Source organism: Monodon monoceros, unplaced genomic scaffold (genome assembly GCF_005190385.1).
Source record: "Monodon monoceros isolate NGI ecotype Baffin Bay Population unplaced genomic scaffold, NGI_Narwhal_1 Super_Scaffold_8, whole genome shotgun sequence".
In the NCBI taxonomy this organism is placed as follows: domain Eukaryota; kingdom Metazoa; phylum Chordata; class Mammalia; order Artiodactyla; family Monodontidae; genus Monodon; species Monodon monoceros.
The window spans coordinates 62,108,329-62,129,660 of NW_021703785.1; the positions used below are offsets into that span (position 1 = coordinate 62,108,329).

Here is a 21,332-nt window from a genome sequence, read left to right on the forward strand (position 1 = left end):
ACGCTGCCTCGTTATTTATTCATTGCGACTGTCTCCATTGTTGACACTAGTAGCAAGCCGCAGACGCCTGCTCTTGCAGGGGAAGTCTGACACCTTGAGGACGGGAGAGCGGGTGCCGGGACCCCAGAAGAGCCAGAGTGGGAGAAGCTTTGAGAGTTACGGGGTGAGGGTGGCTGTTACTTTTTCAAGTCAGGCGACCTGCCGCCCGGGTGCTTGTTTACTAGGATGGGAGCAGGGTGCTCAGAAGCCGGGTCCTGACGCGAACTGGAGTCGGGCAGCCTGCAGAGCTCGCCCGGAGCCTGGAGGTGTGTCTGGCTCGCCTCCAGGATCACTGGGTGGGTTCTGGCCACTGACAGGGCTGGATGACCGCTGGTTTGTGGTGAGCTCGCCTGCCCCCAAACACTTGGTTCACCCCAAACATTTGGCCCTGGGAGGCGGAGGGTATTCCTGGGCAGCCGAGCCGGGGTCCTGCCCTCGCGCGGGTCCCATCCACCGCCAGGCAGAGCGGTGCGTGGGACGCGCATCTTCACGAGTGGTCCCCTCCGAGCCCGGTCTGTGCGGACTCCGAGTCAGGCAGCCGCCGGAGATGGAGGGAGGGGTGCCTTCCTCTGGGTTCATCGGCTGACAGCCGTGGGAACGCTAACTTTATCCGGAGGGGTCCGTAAGGGCGAGGGTGGGCGAGGTTCTCCTCCCCCGGAGCTCACCTCCCCCTCCAGGGCCTCCCCTCCCCCGCCTCCCATGGCATCACTCTCAGAGCATCCTCACTCCGCCCAGTTCGGTGCCAGCTGCGTGGGCTCCAGCTTCGTGCGTTTTCCTTGGAATGCTCCAAAACTCGGCGGAGACTAAGGAAATCCCGTTGGAATTTGCCGGGCGTGCTCTCACCCGGCAAAGCACCCGCGCCGCCGACCTTGACTCGATCCCTCTTCAGCCAGAAGATTGCAACTTTGCAGGTAAAGAGGGTGTCGCCTCAGAGCTCCATTTGACCCGAGCTATACCTCGCCTGCTTTCTGGGATCTCGGTTAAGTTTCTCAAGCTGCCTGGGAAGCCGGCTCTCTCTTGGGAGGCGGACATCCCTGGGGGGTTACGAGTTCAAGAGGCTCCGGCTGCACGGTTTCTCTTTAAGGCTTGGGACTGGGTCCGTGAAGCTTTCTGTGATGGACCCGGGCTGAGCTGGAGTTCTCAGCCTTTCACCGCAGCCGGCTTTAAAGCAGGGGAGAGGGCAAAGAGTGAACCCCCAGTGTGACTTATATGGTACTCAAAGCAGCAGCAGCCACGATATGGAGCTGGGAAAGAAGGCTGTTTTTAGCCTTTTATGCATTTAGGGAAAATGGAGATCTTGGTGGCCCCTGGGCGTATATAAGTGAGCCCTTAGATTCTGGTACCTAAACTGGGGTAATGAAGAAAGGATAGTGATCAATATCCTGTCGATCAATTATACTCTGCGTCATTTTCATCCTCTATCAAAAAACAGAAACACTTATCCGTGTCGCTGGACCCAGGCTAGGGATTCCTAGTTTGCTTGGCAACTGAAATTCCAACTAAGCCAATGACCCTGTTTGCTACTTGGCTGAATCACTGAGATTTGCTGCACAACTTGTTGTTCTAGCTGAGAACTCAGCTGCCTTTTGTGATGAGGTAACTAGAGACTACTGGAAGGGGATGGACGGTTGGGAGAGATTGAGACAAGGGAGCTCCGTGTCTTGTCTGTATTCACCATGCTGTATCCACTATGGTGTAATCCTGTTCACATGGTTTCTTAGGGTGGCCCTTCGTGGTTAATATCCACAGGGGACAAATGCAGCAGGTCGCTTACTCTGAGTAAGCACCAAGCCAAAGGAGCAGGGGGAGACAGAAGCAAGGTTTACTTGTTTTATTAAAAGGAAATTTAAAACATACTTGTAACACTGAAAAAAAAAATTCCGTTCTCATATACTTTCTGGATGTCCTATTACAGTAATTGCTGCACAAAACGTATTACAAATTCTTCAAGAGAAAAGGTTAGCTAGAGTTTGTTGTGTTTTTTTTTTTTTTAATTCTGAATTAGGGAGAGTAAGAGTGGGTGGATATGTTAAAACATTGAAATAGTCATCACTGTGTTATGGTTGGCTATTTATACTTAGATTTGTAATACCTACTTCTGTTCACCCGGACAGTAGACCAAGAAACACGTCTCTTTTAAGTATGGAAGGCAAAGAATCAATAAGATAAAGGGATAACTAGCAGTTCGAATATTAGAATCAAAATTTAGTAAGATATTGCTAAAGAAGCACTTTAAAAACTATATTTATAAATTAATGCAGTTAATGCAAATCAGTATGTCGGTAGAAGTTAAATTGGCTTTATCAAAGTATTTTATGCAAATGTCTTGAATTAATGGACGGTTAGTACAGGTAGAAAGAAAGCAAGCACTTTCATTTTTCATGAATGGGACCACAGAGATGGAGACCCTTTCAGTAGAGCTGATCAGAGCTCAGCTACTAAGCTGAGCTGCTTAGCTTGCCGTTGTGGAGTGAAGTGCCAAGAAGGTTACACACAAAGAGAAGTACTAACAGGTTAATTAAATTGATACATAAGATGTACTTAATATTCATTGAGTGAATGAATATATAGTTAGGTAGGCAGACAGTTTAAGGCATAGCAAGAAGATTTGTAATTGCAAATTTAGAAAAGTTCTTCCACTTAGTTAAGAGCTTAAAGGAACATGGGCATTCATCAAAGCATAATTTATCTCAGCTCAACAGGTAAAAGAAACATGTATCTTTAGTAAATCCTGTCAAATATTAACTCTGAAAATCTTGGTTTTTGAAAAGTAAGTTTCAATTTACTTGCTTAATGGTCATTCTCACAGATATAAGAGGTGGAATAAATTTTCCATTACTTATAAGCTTTAACATTTTGTAATTTTTACATTATTTGTTTTTCTGTGGCAGTTATTCCTGTAAAGCCAAGTTCAAAATGCAAAGAGAAAACCTTGAGAAAATTAAAGTTCTATATGAATTTTATGGCCACTTTGATTATTAAAATGGTAAGAGAGCAAATAACTTTCCACATAAGATAAACTTTATTAACGCATACTTTATATAAGTAGGAAACACCAGACATTGCTTTTATTCTTTCTGATTAGGGGAATTTGAATATCATGTTCAGTCCATACATTTTAAACTTTTAAACTTAAACCCTATTATAAATGTGATAAATTTCTATTGAAGTATAATAATAACCTCTAGGGATGCACTGATTAACCCCACTGAATTGAAAATACTTTCACAAATATATTGTAGAAAATATTGTCATAGTTTTATGCCTGTGTGTTTGTCAGGATAATTTATGGCAATTCAGATTATCAACATTATATTTAGCAACTGAAAACTGACAATCTGCCTTTTCTAATTAATTCATATATTGGAACAAAAATAAAGACATGCACACTTTTGTTCAGTAGTTAATATTGTGAATATCAGTGCTCCAAGAGATAAAGGATTTTGTAAATAAAGATATAGAAGAAATGCTAAACACTAGCTAGGAAAGTAAAACTGTGGACTGAATATTTTCTTATGAAAATGTGCTTGGTTTATTTTTAAAAGCAAGCTAGATGAAGGGAAATATAATAAACTATTAACTTTTCTTTTTTTCAAAATCATAATTGCTGAACATTTTATGAGATCAGATTCTAATGTGCATCTTTTCCTCCCACGTTGTATTGTCTGGGCCAAACTGAAACTCGTGTTACTCACCTCTTTAATATCTATGGAAAACCTACCATAAGCATTTTGGTTCTTATTAAAAATGATGGGGCTTCCCTGTTGGCGCAGTGGTTGAGAGTCCGCCTGCCGATGCAGGAGACACGGGTTCGTGCCCCAGTCTGGGAAGATCCCACATGCTGCGGAGCAGCTGAGCCCCGTGAGCCATGGCCGCTGAGCCTGCGCGTCCGGAGCCTGTGCTCCGCAACGGGAGAGGCCGCGACAGTGAGAGGCCCGCGTACCGCAAAAAAAAAAAAAAAAAGATGAAGAGACAGCTCAAAACAAAAACCGTATCTTTTCACCTCATTTATGCTTCATCATGCCGCACAACACATACTTATACCAAATAAACATTAAAACTTGTTAATTCAACCCAACTTAAATTGGACATTTGCTTCTGTCTAGTTGTGATGAAAAACTGCTTTAGAACTATCTTTTCTCTCCTTATGTTTTCTAGTTCTAATCCTCCAAGATGCATTGAGACCTTAATATTTTAAGAGATTTGAGAATATTTTGATCAGGGATGTAATATCATAGCTGTATCTTTTTAATCAGTACAAATAAAGACCTGATCTCTGAAAACATTAGTACTACCAAATTACGGTACGATGAAAAAATACATTTAGGAGAAGAAGCTCTTCATTTGTGAAACTGAAAATTAAAGACACATGCATTGGAAATGTATCAATTTAAAACTACATTGTTCCATGAACTATTCAGTAAATGTAGATATACTTAAATTTTTTAAAAATCTCAGTCATCCCTCTGAAAGTTCAGTTTCACTTAAACAGGTTATAAAAGAGAGACAATAGTTTCAGTACTTGATATTTTCTTTTAACTGATATCCCATTAATATTAGTATATGTTTTGTCAATCCTTATAAAAATGTTTTGCAGTGTCACTGAGTAACGGCTTCTTGAGAAGCAACAGATGACACATGGGCACAGTTTTATTCATAAAATTAGAAATGTTAAGTAAAATGTTAATTTAAAAACATGCCTTGATGGCTTTATCTAGCACACTGCATTCTTTTTGAGAAATGGCAAGTGAAATGTAATGAATCAGATATGCATTCGTTACACTCTGCCTGTAGTTTGCTATGTTTTTGAAATATGTTGAAAAAGTTACCATAAGTCATTCCTTGAACAAATATTATCAAGAGTAAATTTTACTTAAGACAGGAAAACAGGAACTATTATGAAAAAAGGACAGGAGGAAAAAGAGAGGGGGCCATTATTTATGGGTACTTAAGGTATGCCAAGAGCTATGCTAGAAACTTAGAAAAAAATTTTTTTTCTCACATTTACCTTCACATCTACCCTAATACTAAGGTATTCTTACTACCTTTTAACAAATCTGAAAAGACTAAATTACTAAAAAAAAAAAAAAAAAAAAAAAAAAAAAAATCACAAAGCTGCTTTATGGTAGAGTCAGGATTTGAACCCATGTCTACTTGATTCTAAAGCCAATACTCTTTTTCCTTGATTCTTATGGTCTCCAAAATAAAATTAGTAATCTTTTAACAAGATCCATAAATTCATTGTATTCTTGCAGCCATTTATTGCTTTAATTTTTCAAATGTTATAACACTGGGACATATTTATGAGGCTAGACCCCATTATGAGGCTAGAATTTGAAACAATACTCTTAACTAAGGCTCCATGGATTTTGAAGCAGAGCAGGAGATGAGCTACTCAGCTCAAGCTAGTTTCTTAAAATTATTTCCTTTCTTACTCTCAAATCTAAATGTAACATATGTGGAAAGAAAAAAAGGCTTATTTTCATGGATAGCATTCAAGGTAATAAATTTTTAAATAGTCATGAGATTATAATTTCTAAATAAAAAATTGTCATTCAAAACTTTAGAACATCTGCAGGCTGTTGATAAAATGTCTTTGTACAAAACACAGTCATGTTAAGACAGGTTTATATTGCATCTTATTAGTGTTATGTGAAATTTCTAGACAAGTGTTCGTTTTGTTTTCATTTTAAGTTCCTAACTATTTTGCATGTCCCTTGGTATTTAATGAGGGGAGTGCTCTTTCATGCATCCCAGAAGATATCTGTCAGCTGGTGGCACATTTTAACAAACTTGCCATGGGTTTTTTTTTTTCTTTAAACCTACACCTGAATTTAAAACCAATGTGCTTAAATCCAAAAACCTATTGATGTCAAAAATTGAGGAAATAACTTTTTTGAATATGTCATACCATTACAAAAATTAGCACTGAAGTGATATCCATTCAGTAGATATTGTTTGAATATTAGTAAATGAATAATTGAATAAATAGATGAGTAATGCACAAATTAGATCTTCATCTTTGCATTTGCTGGCAAAGCTCCCTCTGTACAGAATAACTTTTGCCTTATTGCTTCCTGTCAAAATGTTCTCCAGGCACCAAAACCTAGCTCAATATCACCGTCTCCTTGAAAGTTTCATGTCTCCAGGTGTCGCGCGTATAAACACAAGCAAAACCCTTGTTATATTCTGCCTTGCAGATGGGTAGAGGTATATCTCCTGAACTAGACAGTAAACTCCTTTAAGAAACCCAGAGAATGGTCAAAAAATGTGTGAGTTTTTTTTTTTTGCGCTTCGCGGGCCTCTCACTGTTGTGGCCTCTCCCGTTGTGGAGCACAAGCTCCGGATGCGCAGGCTCGGCGGCCATGGCTCACGGGCCCAGCTGCTCCGCGGCATGTGGGATCTTCCCAGACCGGGGCACGAACCCGTGTCCCCTGCATCAGCAGGCGGACTCTCAACCACTGTGCCACCAGGGAAGCCCAATGTGTGAGTTTTTAAGTGGCTCTAACTGTCAAAAATATTACGCTTTTGCAATTAAGCATACTTAATTTATTTCAGTTTTATAATTCCATTGCGAGCATATAATTGTGAGCATATTTATTTAACTAATGAAGCCATTAGAATAACTTTGCACTTATGTGATATAGTGAGTACCATATTACTTCCTATGTTATAAACATAACCCGCCATTATTCAATGGACATAAATTTCAGTCAACTTTTATGTCCATTATTCAATGGACATAATTTTCAGTCATAACTTTCAGTCAACTATAATGCTCATTTTCACAGGATTTATATAACCAATTATATTATTAATGTGCTTTAGTTTAAGTGGTGCTGTGCTGAAATTCTTAGGAGGGAGTTTTAGTTCTATTACACCATGAGAAGTGTGATTAGAGTTGAAAGAGGACAAAACAAGTATTTCTCAGGAATACCTACTGAACTAAAGAAAGTCAGAGACTTCTTTGGTGTGATTAGATTTGGTAAATTAAGCTAAAAATTCATGTCAAAACCTTGACAGTATATGATGTCCAACTGTGGGTGGCATGAGCTATTATTTTTTGGAGGATGGTTGGTGTATTTTTAGTCTTTTTATTCTACTTAATTAAGAGTAAAATTCTTACAAATGAAAGTTTATGAACAGTGCTCAGGTACTCTGCTACACTTTTAATATATTTTACCTCTAAATGGTAGTGGAGAAGCAACACAATTGTGTAACCTAGTACCCTGTGCATACCAGGATCATAGTTCATAGCTCATTGGATCGTAATTTTCATTTTCACAGAATTAAGATAATTAGTGTTCAACATATGCTTTTTGAATGGGTGAATGGAATAAATGAATGCATGGGTGATTGTTGTCAGCTGCTATGCTCAACCTCTGTCTTTTAATATGCTGTTCTTTCAAGGAACTGGTCACATACCCATAGGAATCCCCCCAAATATGATGGAAAGATGAAAGGACAGGCGTGATGCATAGTGTACATTGAGTGAAGGATGGAGAATCCATCATGCTTTATATATAATCATCCTTACTGTTTGTGAAGCATGGGTATCATTTTATGTAAAGATCTCTTTACATAAAATCTTTAGGCTGTGTACGCTGAAGATCACACTGAAGGCTACACTTTAAATGAATTCTCTTCTGTGATAGTTGTAGTTTGACAAGCAATGTTGGGATTCATTTAACTGTAGAAATATATATATATATTTGCATTTAAACATATACCAGCCCTTAAAACCTGCATTTAAATTCATTAATTAAGCATAAATTATATATATCTCCATCTGTATGGACTGTATATGTATATATATGTAAGCCTGTACATAGAGCTATATATAATGCTATATAAGTAGTACAGAATGATACAGAGTGGGAGATTGCTCCTGGGAATGAGTTCTTAAGATGATGCTTACAGAGTAATTATCAGAGACAGGGAGATAAAAATTGTTAGCAAAGAGGGTAAAGTAGCCTATAAAAGGCAAAAGAAGTTTTTTGCCAATGTATTAGTGTCCCTGTAGAAAGGTTAGATATGTAATGAATGGCTTGGAAGTTCATCTAATTCAAAAGTCTTTTTTTAAGCAAATGCTCAAATCTTACCAAATGATTTTTTAAAATACTATATACATATATGGTACATATACACACATATAGAATGCTTCATGAAGGACTTATTTAATGCATGGCAATCACTCTACTAGATGCTGAGCATACAGAGAGGCACATACTACCTTTTGGTTTAAGATTTCCAAAAAGGATTCTCATAAGCCTCTTAACATGTTCTAGTGTCCCCTGTTATCTTGTAGATGTTTTGCTGTTTTATTGTCACCTGATCTCTTCTCATGGAAATAGAAAACTTAATAGGAAAATAACAAGTCATGCTAAAATAAATATAGTCTATATTTGGAATTAAAAAAAAATAACATCAGGTCATGTTGGAAGAAATCCAAATGCATCTTCCTTGCCTCCAATTGTTTTCTGTAAGGGTAGGGCTTAGAGTTTTCAACCAGAAAATTATGTTAAATTTAAATAGTATTATTGACACTGTTAAAGATGGTGCTTTCCTTTTATGTATAGATATCACTGAATTACCATTCAAAGGTGATGTATTTTAGGAGATAAAGTGTTTTCCAAAGCCTTGATGGATTTATGGCGATACAGCCACATGTTGCCCAATGGCCCTTTGAACCAATGAAGCAAACCTAAGAGAAGAAGCCAGTTTTAGAGCTAGGGATATCTTGACTTGGATCCTCACCCCCCTATCCCTTTGCCTTGGTACATGAAAAACTTTGGCTTAAGATATTCTTAGATGGATGAACCTATCCTAGAATCATCTAAGAGTTCTCAGTATCCACTGTTAGTGTTTCTAGGAAGCTCTTCTGTCTACAGCTGAGCATGTATTGAAGGCCTCGAAATAGGCCAGCTACCTCATGGTCTTAAATATTGGGAACAAAAAGGGAGCTACACTGAGCTACATTCATGTTTTTAGAATCATGTTTGGGGGCGTACATCCCTAGGACTATCCACTCTACCAGAATTTTTTTTTTGTCTGAGAGTTATCATGTGAAATAATCAGAGTGCCTGTCTCTAAGCCTCTAATAGCCTCTGCAATTAAAGAGAAAAAAATATTTTTAAAGAACACTCAAATATTCGGGTTATTATTGCTCTGTAGGATATTAAATAGCTTTGTATCTAAAAAAAAAGATATGTCTCTCTGTATGTGCTGTATAAAAAGAAAATGTTGGCAGAAGGAAAAGACTTCTTTGCTTATCTGGTTCATTTTAACCTCACAGCTTAACATTCTGATTTGTAACGTGCAAACTACTTAGAGAACTGAACCGTATATTTTCATTTAGCACTCCAGCACATTCGTGGAACAGAGTGAACCAGCAAGTAATTTTGCCCTTTCATGAATAAAAGAAGCCTTAATGGAAAAACATTTCATTATAATAGTGCTTATGATAAAGAATTTTTCCCAACATATAAAATATCAAAAAATTTAACCTGAAGAACAAAAACTGCTTTTGTCAGTTGTACTTAACAGTGAATCACTAAAACCAGAATTTAAAACCTAACTTTCTAATCTTCTTAAATATTTTCTTACTAGTTATTACATTGATATAATTGAAATATTGGGAACAATTAAATATTAAAATTACCACTTTTTTTTCAACAAATGGAGTATTTGAAATGATCCACTGTTGAATAACTTAGGTATATTTGAACCATATAACCTTGATTCGTTTCAGTTTATTTAAAGAGTTATTTGAAAACTGAACTACTATCTTATGAGTCAAGATCTTCTCATCTATAAAAATATATAATGTGTCAATTATTTAATGTGATTAAAGATAACCTCTGCTCATAGAATGCATCGGTATTCAATAGCTTTTAGGAGTGTTTCTGCCAGAATTTATTTTGATTTGAATCATAATAAAATGGATGTACAGGTATAACAAAGACAGTGACTGCTCAAAGGGTTTCATACACCCTTTGGTTCACTTCCAGTGCAGCATTCAATAATATCTACTGCTTGCACTCCGTCCTCATATCTACAGATGGGCATCTTCAATTGTCTAATTGGTCCTATGTTTAAGGCTGCTCCCTCATAGACTGGAGGCTGATGACAGAGAAATGGCCATATAGGAACCAACATTCCCTGCTGCCTCTACCAGATCAGGGTACTTCCATATGTAGATGGCAAGTATGATGAACATTTATTTCTCTGAACATTTATAAAATTGTGGTAAGGTTCTGTGTTCATGGTGAAATTTCATTGCAACCTCTAATGAATCATGACTTCTGATAAAATACTCTTGTTAGTTTCTTTTCTTTAGGTTAGAGATAAAAGTTTCTTTCTAATATATTTAAGAAAATTTCATATCCAGAAGGGCTTAAGCAAAGGATTTTAAGAAAGGAAATTTCACATTGTTACATTCTTTCTTGGTATACAAGGGGCACAATTAAACTATTGTGTTTAAGAAAAATGGTCAGTTGTATGCTCTGCTCCATTATGAGGGGAAAGTCATTACATGATGGTGCTGGGATTTCTGACCATTTTTGTGTTTTACACTAAAATAAATGCTGACCATAATCATAAGGATAAATATTATATGAATTCACTATAAAGATCTATATGAATATTTTAAATTTCTTGTCTGAAATAACAAAATACATAAGATATACTACTGATTTATTAATCATAACTACTCATTCATTTTAAAAAGAGTTTAACCCTTTAATTTTAATTCATGCAGCAAATGCTTTCAGTTTATTTTCTTAAAATTCACAGCAGTACTTTGAAAGTGTTTGCCAATTATTTCACATATATGTGTAAGACCAACCAATGCAAAACGTTTACCTGACTATTGATGAGCTATAGCCGTCTTTCTTTCTTATCACAGAAGAAAGTGGAAATAAACTTGAGGGACAGTATATTGATCTTTTAAAAAATAAAATTTTATACACGCTGACATACATGCATTTGGTGGAGGGGTGGGCTGAGCTGGATAGATTTAATTTTTTAATTTTTTTCAAGAACAATTATAAATTTGTTTTATTTTGGTTTTCTTTTTTATTTTTATAATTGCAGATGCTACACCTGCTGTCTTTATATGCCCTCTTGCCTTGTAGCACCGTCATGCCTCTGTGGGCAACCAAGAGTCCTCTTCAGCATGTTTAGTGTCAGTATGTTGGCAAAAATTTTTCTCAGTTTTTGTTTGATTGAAAATGTTTTTATTTGATCTCCCTTTTCAAGCTATTTCCATTGGTTATAGTATTCTAGAGTAAAAATTATTTTCTTCCAGTACCTTATGCCACTCAATTGACTTTTGACTTCTATCATTTCTGCTGAAACGTCAGCCATCAGTTTGATTGTGGCTCCTTTGAAGGCAACGTGTTCTTTGTTTTTGGTGGCTTTTACGTTTTCTTTTAGTCTTTCGTTTTCAGTAGTTTTACAATCATGTACCGAAGTGATCTCTTTGGATTTCTGCTGCTTGGCGTTTGGAACATTTCTTAAGTATGGCTTGCTATCAGTTTTGGAAAATTCTTGGTCATTATCTCTTCAGAGGTAGTTTTGCACCTACCTTTTTTCCCCCTTAACACCTCCAGTTACACATTTTTTTTCCTTTTTAGTCTGTGTCATATATCTAGTATTCTTTTAATTCTTCTTTTAATGTATTGCCACACATTTTTGCTCTCTGTGCTGTAATCTGGATATTTTTAATAGCTTTATCTATCCTCTGGAAGGCAGATAAAATGGGAGTAAACTTCTTAATCCAACCAGAACCTAAGCTGATGAGAGGCTAATTTCAGACTTTGCAAGCCCATAAACCCCTGGTTGACCCCGTTGATATGTTATAAGACCCCAGGGTCTGAGAACCTTGGCTATTTAATAGATCACTTCTCCTTGAAGGTTCCTGAATATGAATTTTTCCTCTGCATTTTTGCGAGATTGATGAATACTCTAAATTTCAGGAGCTTTCTGATAAGTGTCTTACTTATTTTCCTGCAAAGCTTAAGATTTTAACAAATGCTTTGAGAAAATTGCCGCTGAGTGTGAGACTCACTTCCATCTGTCTCCCTTCTTACCAGGACATGAGAAACTTGTATTTGCCTTGGCAGATGCATTGAGGGGAAATGTGGTTTGTAGAAGGTCAGGTCATCTCTCTGTGGTTTCTCCCTAACTGAGATATTGGCTTCTGAAGTCCTAGTCAGCTCTGCAACTCTTTTTTTTTTTAAGTTGATTTTTTTAAAAAAAAATTATTTTATATTGGAGCACAGTTGATTTACAATGCTGTGTTAGTTTCAGGTAAACAGCAAAGTGATTCAGTTATATATATACATATATCCATTCTTTTTTAGATTCTTTTCCAATATAGGTTATTACAGAGTACTGAGTAGAGTTCCTTGTGCTATTCACTAGGTCCTTATTGATTATCTGTCTTATATGTAACAGTGTGTATATGTTAATCCCAACCTCCTAATTTGTCCCTCCCTGCCCAACTTTCCCCTTTGGTAACCATAAATTTGTTTTCGAAGTCTGTGAGTCTGTTTCTGTTTTGTGAATAAGTTCATTTGTATCAGTGTTTTAGAGTCCACATGTAAGTGATGTCATGTGATACTTGTCTTTCTCTGACTTGCTTTACTTAGTATGATAATTGGAACTTTTCTTTAGACAGAGATTTGTTTATTTGCTCGTTTGTTCATATTTACCCAGCTTTTCTAAACGTTATCAGAAGGAATGTTAGTCCACTACATGCCATTCTATCATAGTCAGAAACACAAGTACTTCTTTTATATTTTGAATTTAATGCCAAAAAATTGAGTCAAAATGTTTAAAAGAAAGAAATTATACTTATATGGTATAGTATAGCTACATAATTATACCCACAGAGAGATGAATATAGCAACTGCAAAGGAGTTTTGGAACGTTTAACCTGCTTTTTTTTATTAGCTCAGGAGTAACATTATTCTTGCAAAATGACCAAGTCTGTGACAGTAGAACAACCATTTTAAACAATCATTTTAAAGTTATTTTGTATAAAATAATAAATTCTAAATAAAACTGTATTAATGTGGCTCAAATCAATTGTAATTAAGTTCCAACTAATAGCTCTTTCTTATTGAATAACAAAGACACTATGAACTGAACAAAACGTAGAGGCAATATAATGCAGTAGCAATATGACCTCTGTCACTGAGGTGAGATATTTTTTCAGGCCTGTGGTTTTCTGAGAAATCTCCATTTCTCCATTCGAAATCCATTATACAAGGTTGGGAAAGTGTCATCGCTCACTGCTGTTTGTGTTAGTTATAACTGTTATTGCTAAAATTGCCTAAGGCCTGAAATGTTTCCTTAATGGTGTTCTGCAGATGTGCCCAACATTATAGTAACCAGTTCATATAACTTAAGACGTCACCCGAACCCACCTATGAGATATTATCTCTGAATTTTTCATCAGTATCATTCAGCATTTGATTAATATATCTGCTAGTTGTGTTCATATGATCCAAATCAGACCTTGTTTACCCTGAGATGTGCACTATTGTCTTTTTTGAAAAAATATACATTGTAGCTTTATTCTGTGCAAAAGGGATTCAGAAGTGGATGAGGAAGATGCCATCTTCCCAATATAGACTGTACAGATCCATCATTAAGTCCAAACACAGCGTGGTCTCAGCTCCAGACTGACAAGTGACTGTTAGGTTGTCAGTATGAACCTTCCAGGAATGGAGAACCTTAAGTTCTCTCCACAGCCCCTTCCAGGTTAATAAATGGCTTTAAGTATGATGAGGCCTTAGAGGAGGGTCTGGCTAAAGGACCATTATGTTTGCTCAGAAGAGAGTGAGGGGTTAGATTAAATTCTACTTAACCTGGTTGGTCCTGTCCCAGAAGTGAGATGCATATTTGTTTTTTGATCTGACATTCCTAACCTGTCCCTCAGCCCACAGTCTGATGCCATGGTTGTGACCATGGTCCTGAACACCACATCTACCACCATGGAAAGGAGTTCATCTCATGGTCAACAACAAGTAGACCATCTCTGAGCTTCAGGAGAACCCACCATAAAGCTGGACTTTCCTTCCAGTGGAACCTCTTGGCCACCAACCCTAGATTCATCCAAGTAGTTGTGTTTATCAATAGCTTGTTCCTTTTCATTCCTTAGTAGTATTTCATGGTATGGATGAAACACAGTTTTCATATTGGCTGGGACAACAAATGGACAAGCTGGAGGACTGCTGAGCTCGCTTGCCCACTGGGCTACCTTCCTATCCAGTACCTGAGCCTCCGTAGCTGCACACCCAATCCTCTGCCCAGGAAGCCCATAGATTTCATCTGACTGTGGGAATCCAGGCCCATGCAGTGGGCTGTGATGGGACTTCAGTCAGTCTCTTGATATATCTGGAGGAAGGTAATCAGCCTTCCCCAAAAGTTGTGGGGTGTCATCTGGAGAACTTTGGGGTTATAACCTTTATCTAAGACAGTCCTTGAGGAAAGAGAAGATGTTTGGGATCTCTCAAACCCAACCCAGAGGACCACTTTATTTCTACTCCACAGACCTGTAAAAAAGCAGATACTTTAGACCTTAATTCTTTGTGACCTGAGTACTACTTTTTTTTTCTCTACATACCATGTAGATTTGCCAGAAAGCCATCATGCCACTTTTCTCTTATTAGTACTAATGACCAAGAGCACCTGCTCACAGACCTGAAGGCTTTCTTGAATAAGGACTTCAAGATCAGTTGTCTCCTAACTGGATCTGCATTTACATAGATTATGGAATGGGAGGTGGGGTGTAAAATTGGAGGGGTCTACTTCTGGTCTTCTTGGTGAAGACCTCAAGTCCCATCCATCTCTGTATGATTTGACATGCCCTGTAGTAAGACCAAGTGCTTACAAACAAGAATAGTGTGGACAAAGGTAGAATTCAGGAACCTGAATACCTCTCCCTTTCCTATATTCCTATCTCCCCCAGCCTCCTTTTCTGCTATCTCTGTCTGCCATTACGCTCCATGGATGCTGCCATGATTGCAGTTTGTGTATTAAAGATTTTTCTATTGAAGTTTTTTGATGGCCAAAAAAATTTATACTGTAAATATATATATTTTTAATAAATAGCAATTTTGAGACACAATTCTGTAACTGCATAATTACAAACCCTCAGGACTGAAATCCTCTTTGAGCCATGAAGTTGCTCAGACTTTAACCATACGGGCTCAAGTTTCTGAAGTGTTCTGTGAAGAGCGACATGCCTAATACAATTTTTCTTGAAATCTTCTAGTCTCTTGCTTTGTGGTATCGCATTGGAGCTTAAAGTCACACTGCAGTTCCCCAAATACACAATTATCATGCTAAATAACTAGATGGCTTTTAATGATTCTGGGAGTACGGGAAGTTTAGGGTGCTCTGATAGTGGCTAGAATGAAGTTTTCCAACTTTTTTTCTGAAAATAATAGCAAAGTAACATGAGTTCACATTTAGTGAGTGAGTAGGCTATGGCAGGCCCCAGGCTGATTGGTTTGCCTGCCTTATATTATTAGCCTCAGGACAACTATCATCATCCCCATTTTACAGATGAGGAAAATAAAGGCTTAGGTGGATTGAACAGCCTTCCCAGGTCACACAATTATTATGTAGTACGGCCCTGAATTAAACCCAAACCTGACAAATTCCACAACATAGTTTCTTAGCAATTATGCTATAATATAATGAAAGTTTGAAATCTGAAGCATTTTCTCAGTGTACCCACATGAATTACTGAACAGTCTCTAGTTTTCTGTTTATCAGTCTTAGCATGTATGACATCACGTTTCCAAGCCTTTTCAGGTTTTATAACACTTGCTAAAGTATTAATTTTTTAGGGACTGGATTTAAATCCAATTGTACAATGTCTGGGGAAACAGTGTCCTTATTCCTTCCTTTTTAGTTCTAGTCCATATTTATCAATCTCAATTTTAGGAAGACTCACCAAATCTTTATCTGTTTTTCCTTTTCAAGTCTATTTTAAACAGGACTGTTCCAAGGTCTGCCTCTTGATTTATATTTTAACTTGTGTGTGTCTGTGTGTTTTTTTGATAGACACCATCTCTAACCACTAGAAACCATTCATTTGTTTTGCATCACTGTATTTTTGTCATTTTGAGAATGTAAGATAACTGAAATCATACACCTTTGTATGACCTTTGGAGATCGGCTTCTTTCACTCAGTATTAATGCTCTTGAGATGCATTGTATTGTGTGTATCAATAGTTTTTTTCCTTTTTATTGATGAGTAGTAGCCCATAGTGTGGATAAACCACACTTTACTTAACATCTGGATTATTTTCAGATTGTTACCATAACCAACAACACTGCTATAAACATTTGTGTACAGTTTTTTGTGTGAACATAAGTCTTCATTTATCTGGGATACATGCCCAGAGTGTAATTATTGAGTCATGCTAGTTGAATGTGTATTTTTTTAAGAAACTGCTAAACTCTCTTTCTGAGTGGCTGCACCATTGTGCACACTTAGCAGCAATGTATGAATGATCCAGTTTCTCCACATCCTTAACCGCAAAAGGATGTGGGAACGTAGGATAGGGTGACATCTGTACTTCAGTGCCATTACTATTTTTTTATCCTAAAATTCAGCCATTCTTCTAGTAGTGATAACTCATTGTGGCATTAATTTGCATTTCTCCAATGGCTAATATCAGACATAATTATATGTGCTTATTTGCATCTGTATATAATCTTCCATGGAATGTCTTTTGTGCATTATCTAATGTGTTTTTGTTCTTGTTTTGTTTTTCAAGGTTGAGATTTGAGAGTACTTTAAATATCTATGTTCTAGTCATTTATCTGATGTGGTTTGCAAGTATTTTCTTCACGTCTGTGGCTTGTCATTTCATCTCTTAAACAAATCATTTGCAGAGTGAAAGTTTTAAGTTTGATGAAATCCAGTGTATCATTTTTTTCCTTTTATAGCACTTTTCTTTTTAAAAAGGAAAAAAATAAAGCATAGAGAAAACACAAATCCTCACAGCAAAGAAAACCAGCTTATTGCCTTCTTTTCTTGCTTCTAGTTATACTGTCGTGTAAATGGGTATCTCAGTCATACTGTCCCCATCTGTCTGCTCACTCCTAGGCCATTCTTATTCTGTTGACATACAGGTGTAGCATAATATAAAATTTTTCTTGTATATTTTTGATTAAATGCACATGTGCTTATTATGATCATCTGTAAATCACCTGTCCTTATATACAATTAAGCTCAATTTGAACTATTTTTCATTTTATTTTGCATCATTCCAAAAGTATTTACAATGCATCATCTCGAGCCACTGATATAAAATTTTTGCTTTTATGGTGATTAGAATTAGGTGAGTCTGTCTTGAATTCCAGATTCAAGATGAATTAATTACTTGAGTAGCAAAAAACAAACAAACAAAAAAAATAGATTCCCAGGCCAATACTCAACTCTGTAATGAATGATATTCATATAGTTATTATAATGCAAATGAATCTTAATGGTTTTCAACCATAGAATCAAACTTTGACAAAAGATGGAGGGCCAACTTTGGTGACAGAACCTACTGGAAATGTTACAAAGTTGAAAATGTATAATTAAATTTATAGCTCACTGAAGTCAGGAGGTGAACGTTAAAATGAAAACAGAACATTAAATATAAATTTATGAATATTATTATTTATGAACAGTACTTAAATGTATGAATATTATTTATTAAATATAGATTTATAAATATTATTTCTAAAATATAAAATAGTTTGAATCATATGAAACTGCCTATATGTGATGACTTTTTTATACAAAATGACTACTTCATATGATTCAACCTAATACTAAAATAATTACCAACACTGGGGGAAGATACGGAAGGATGGGAAGGGATGGTATATGTGAAGGAGGTCCTTATCATTCTTAGCAGGACACCAATAGAAAAGTGTCTAAAGAATCACATTAAAATTTTTTTCTTACGAAGTTAATCCTTGCAATTATTAACTTTCAGATAGCAATCAAATTCATACTTGCAACTGTCTAAATATGTTTTCAACTTTGTTGAGGTATAACTGACAAATAAAACTGTAAGATATTTAAAATATACATTGTGGTGATTTGATACATGTATTCGTTGTGGAAGGATTCCCGCATCTAGTTAACAATCCACCACCTCACATATTTATCTTCTTTTTTTCTTTTTAGTGAGAACATTTAAGTTCTACTCTCTTAGCAGATTTCATCTATACAATACAGTTTTATCAACTATCGCCACCATGTTATACCTTAGATCTTCAGATCTTATTCATCTCATAGCTGAAAGTTTGTACCCTTTAAGCAACCTCTCACTATTTTCCCTACCCACACATCCCAGCCATTATCAACCACTTTTCTTCTTTCTATTTCTATGACTTTGACTTTTTTTAAGATTCCACATATAAGTGAGACCATACAGTATTTGTCTTTTTCTGTCTGGCTTATTTCACTTAGCCTAATCCCCTCAAGGCACATCCATGTTGTCACAAATGGCAGGATTTCCTTCTTTCTCATGGCTGAATAGTATTCTAGTGTATGTGTGTGTGTGTGTGTGTGTGTGTGTGTGTGTATCTTCTTTATCCATTCATGCATTGATGGATACTTGGGTTGTTTCCATATCTTTGCTATTGTGAATAATGCTGCAACGAACATGGGCATGTGGACATCTCTCTGATATCCTTTTTTCATTTCCTTGGAATACATACCCACAGGTGGGAATGCTGGATCGTATGGTAGTTCCATTTTTTTGAGGAAACACACAAATATTTTAAAATAAACATTTGTCTTCTTTGAATAATGTTTGCATTAGAGATTTCTCATGTTTAATAATCCTCTTCGTTTGCAGCATTGCCTCTTTCTAAGGCCCATTGTCTGAAATGGCTGGAAATATTTTTTCCTGTAGTGCCAGATACCTGACAACAGTAACAATGAAAAGGCAGAATTAAATAATTGATGTGGCTCCTTCTGGAATCAACCTCTGTTTGATTTGATTTATCTTCCTGGTACTTTCACTGACATAGCCTGTCAATAAAGTTGTAGAGTAAAACAAAAACATCGAAACACAAGGAAATGCATATTACTTTCTGTTTGCAAAACTTCTGCTTTAGGTAAAATTTGTGTCTGAAAATTGATTGTTGATGAGTTGACTAACAAAAAGATCATATTTCAGGCTCAAATCTGATTGTTTTTACAGTAAATTGCCCAAGGCAGATGGAATCTTCTAGTTGATGGAACGTTATGGTTAAAAGCATTTGAGAAAAATATTAGAGTGACGACACACTTTCACAGGGTGTGCCGTTTGAATTTTGCTAAACCACCCCAGTTGCTTGGGAGGAAGTGATTAAAAGCCTCAGATTTGATGTTATATAGACCCCAGTTTAAGTCCTGACCCTCACATTCACTAGCTGGATAACCTTGTAGAAATTACTTAATATTTTTAATCCTCAGGCTTCTCATCTACAAACTGAGGATAAAAATACCTAGCTAACAGTGCAGTTGGTAAGATATATAAAATGAATATATCACAGTGCCAGGAGCATAATAATCTTTCATTAAGTGGCAGGATCACAGCTGGTAATTTATTACTGAAAGTTAATTATGAAAATTGCATTGAAGCTCACAGGTTGTTTCTAAGTCGAGGGATAGTAACTTTTTCATTGAAATTGTGCTCTAATAGTTAAAGATGCCCTGATATGCCTGCATTATAAAACAAACAATGCCATTGATCCTAATGATATTATCTAAGTTTAAAAGAGAGAGATGGAGAGAGAGATGTGATTATAGTTTTAGAGGCCAGGAAATAATGGCTTCTGCTATATTCCTTTCCATCGTTTTGTAGTGGGGCAAGGACTTCTCTGAATGGGGAAAGCAGAGGAAAAGAAAGTATGTAATAGCTCCAGGGGGGGGTATGCAGACCTATAGTGTATCAAGGCAACCAGTTAGTGGAAATCCTTGGGACTTCTTCATGTGGGCCTAGGAGTAATAACAATGATACTAATACTACTAGTAGTTAAAGATATCAAAATCTTTCTGCATATTACCTTATTTAATTTATGAGATAAGTTCTATTAGGGTCATAACAGACAGTGGCTACGAGCATGGTATCACACTTACCAGGTTTCCATTTCAGCTCTGTCACTATCTGAGTCACTTTGGATATGTTATTTATTGAATTTAAGCCTCTGTTTCTTATTCTGTAGAGAGTGTTTTTATAATTATAAACATGGATGAGGGCATTCAGGTTTTAAGTCTCAGGGCCTTGTAGCAAGTATGTGAAAGTCTAGAATATGAATATTGGTGTGTATATTGTTAACTTCCCCTCAGTGCTTCTGTCTCCATAAGAATAAAGATATAGTTAAAATGTCTACACATAGAAAAGTATACATTGTCTATTGTCTATATACTGATTTGTGTTGGGGCAAAGAAAATGTCAATTGAATACAACCGAATGTTTGCTACTTTCTCTTTTCAAGTAGATGAAAATTCAAAAATGTTAGTTACAAGAAAAAAAGAAATTATGAATCATCTGAGTTATGTCATTCAACTGACATATATTTGATTAATGACTGCATGCAAGGCAGTATTCTAGTATCTAGACCGTGCCACCCTAGATCACTTAGTTAGGAAAAAGATATTCTAGGCCCAGCTTTAACCCTGCCACCATGACTTTGCAATTCAGTGTTTTCTTTAACAATATTGTTCTAGCATCTAGATCAGTGGTTGTCAACCTTTAGGGTACATACATCAGATTGCCGCCTTATGTTCCGGACTTTCTGGTTCAGTGTGTTTGGGGTACAGCATGAAATTTGCATCTCTAACAAGTTCCCAGGTGACATCTATGCTGCTAATCACACGCTGAGAACCACTGGTCTGGATCAGTGGTTCTCATCTCAACGTTGTATGTAGCATTCCTATGTGATCAATACCAAGTTTGGTGCAAATAATTCATTATTAAGTATAAAGTATCAGTGTTTAAGAAAGATATAATTAAACATTGGAAGATATTTATATTTACCCTAATAACATCACTCCTGTGTACAAATTAATGTCCTGGGAATTACGCATAGAAATACGCTGCACATCTGAATGCCAGCCGTCTCGTGTGTTGATTCAAAAAACCAGTTTGCAAGTAGGCTACAAACATTTAAGTTATCTTCCACTTGTTTTTGGCTTCCTTGTACTGTCATGTCAAACTGTCCAGTGAATTCTGCTGCAGTCACTGACTGCATACCATCATCCTTGTTATGTAACC

General features: G+C 36.6%; 1 protein-coding gene across 1 annotated transcript in view; it reads left to right on the plus strand.

Moving 5' to 3' along the window:
* The first annotated feature begins 744 nt into the window (after positions 1-744).
* TRPC4 (transient receptor potential cation channel subfamily C member 4) overlaps positions 745-21,332 on the plus strand; it is a 157,536-nt gene continuing 136,948 nt past the window's right edge. Inside the window, exon 1 of the mRNA XM_029209973.1 lies at positions 745-950. The gene's annotated coding sequence lies outside the window, so the exon portion shown is untranslated. The remainder of the gene's footprint in view (positions 951-21,332) is intronic.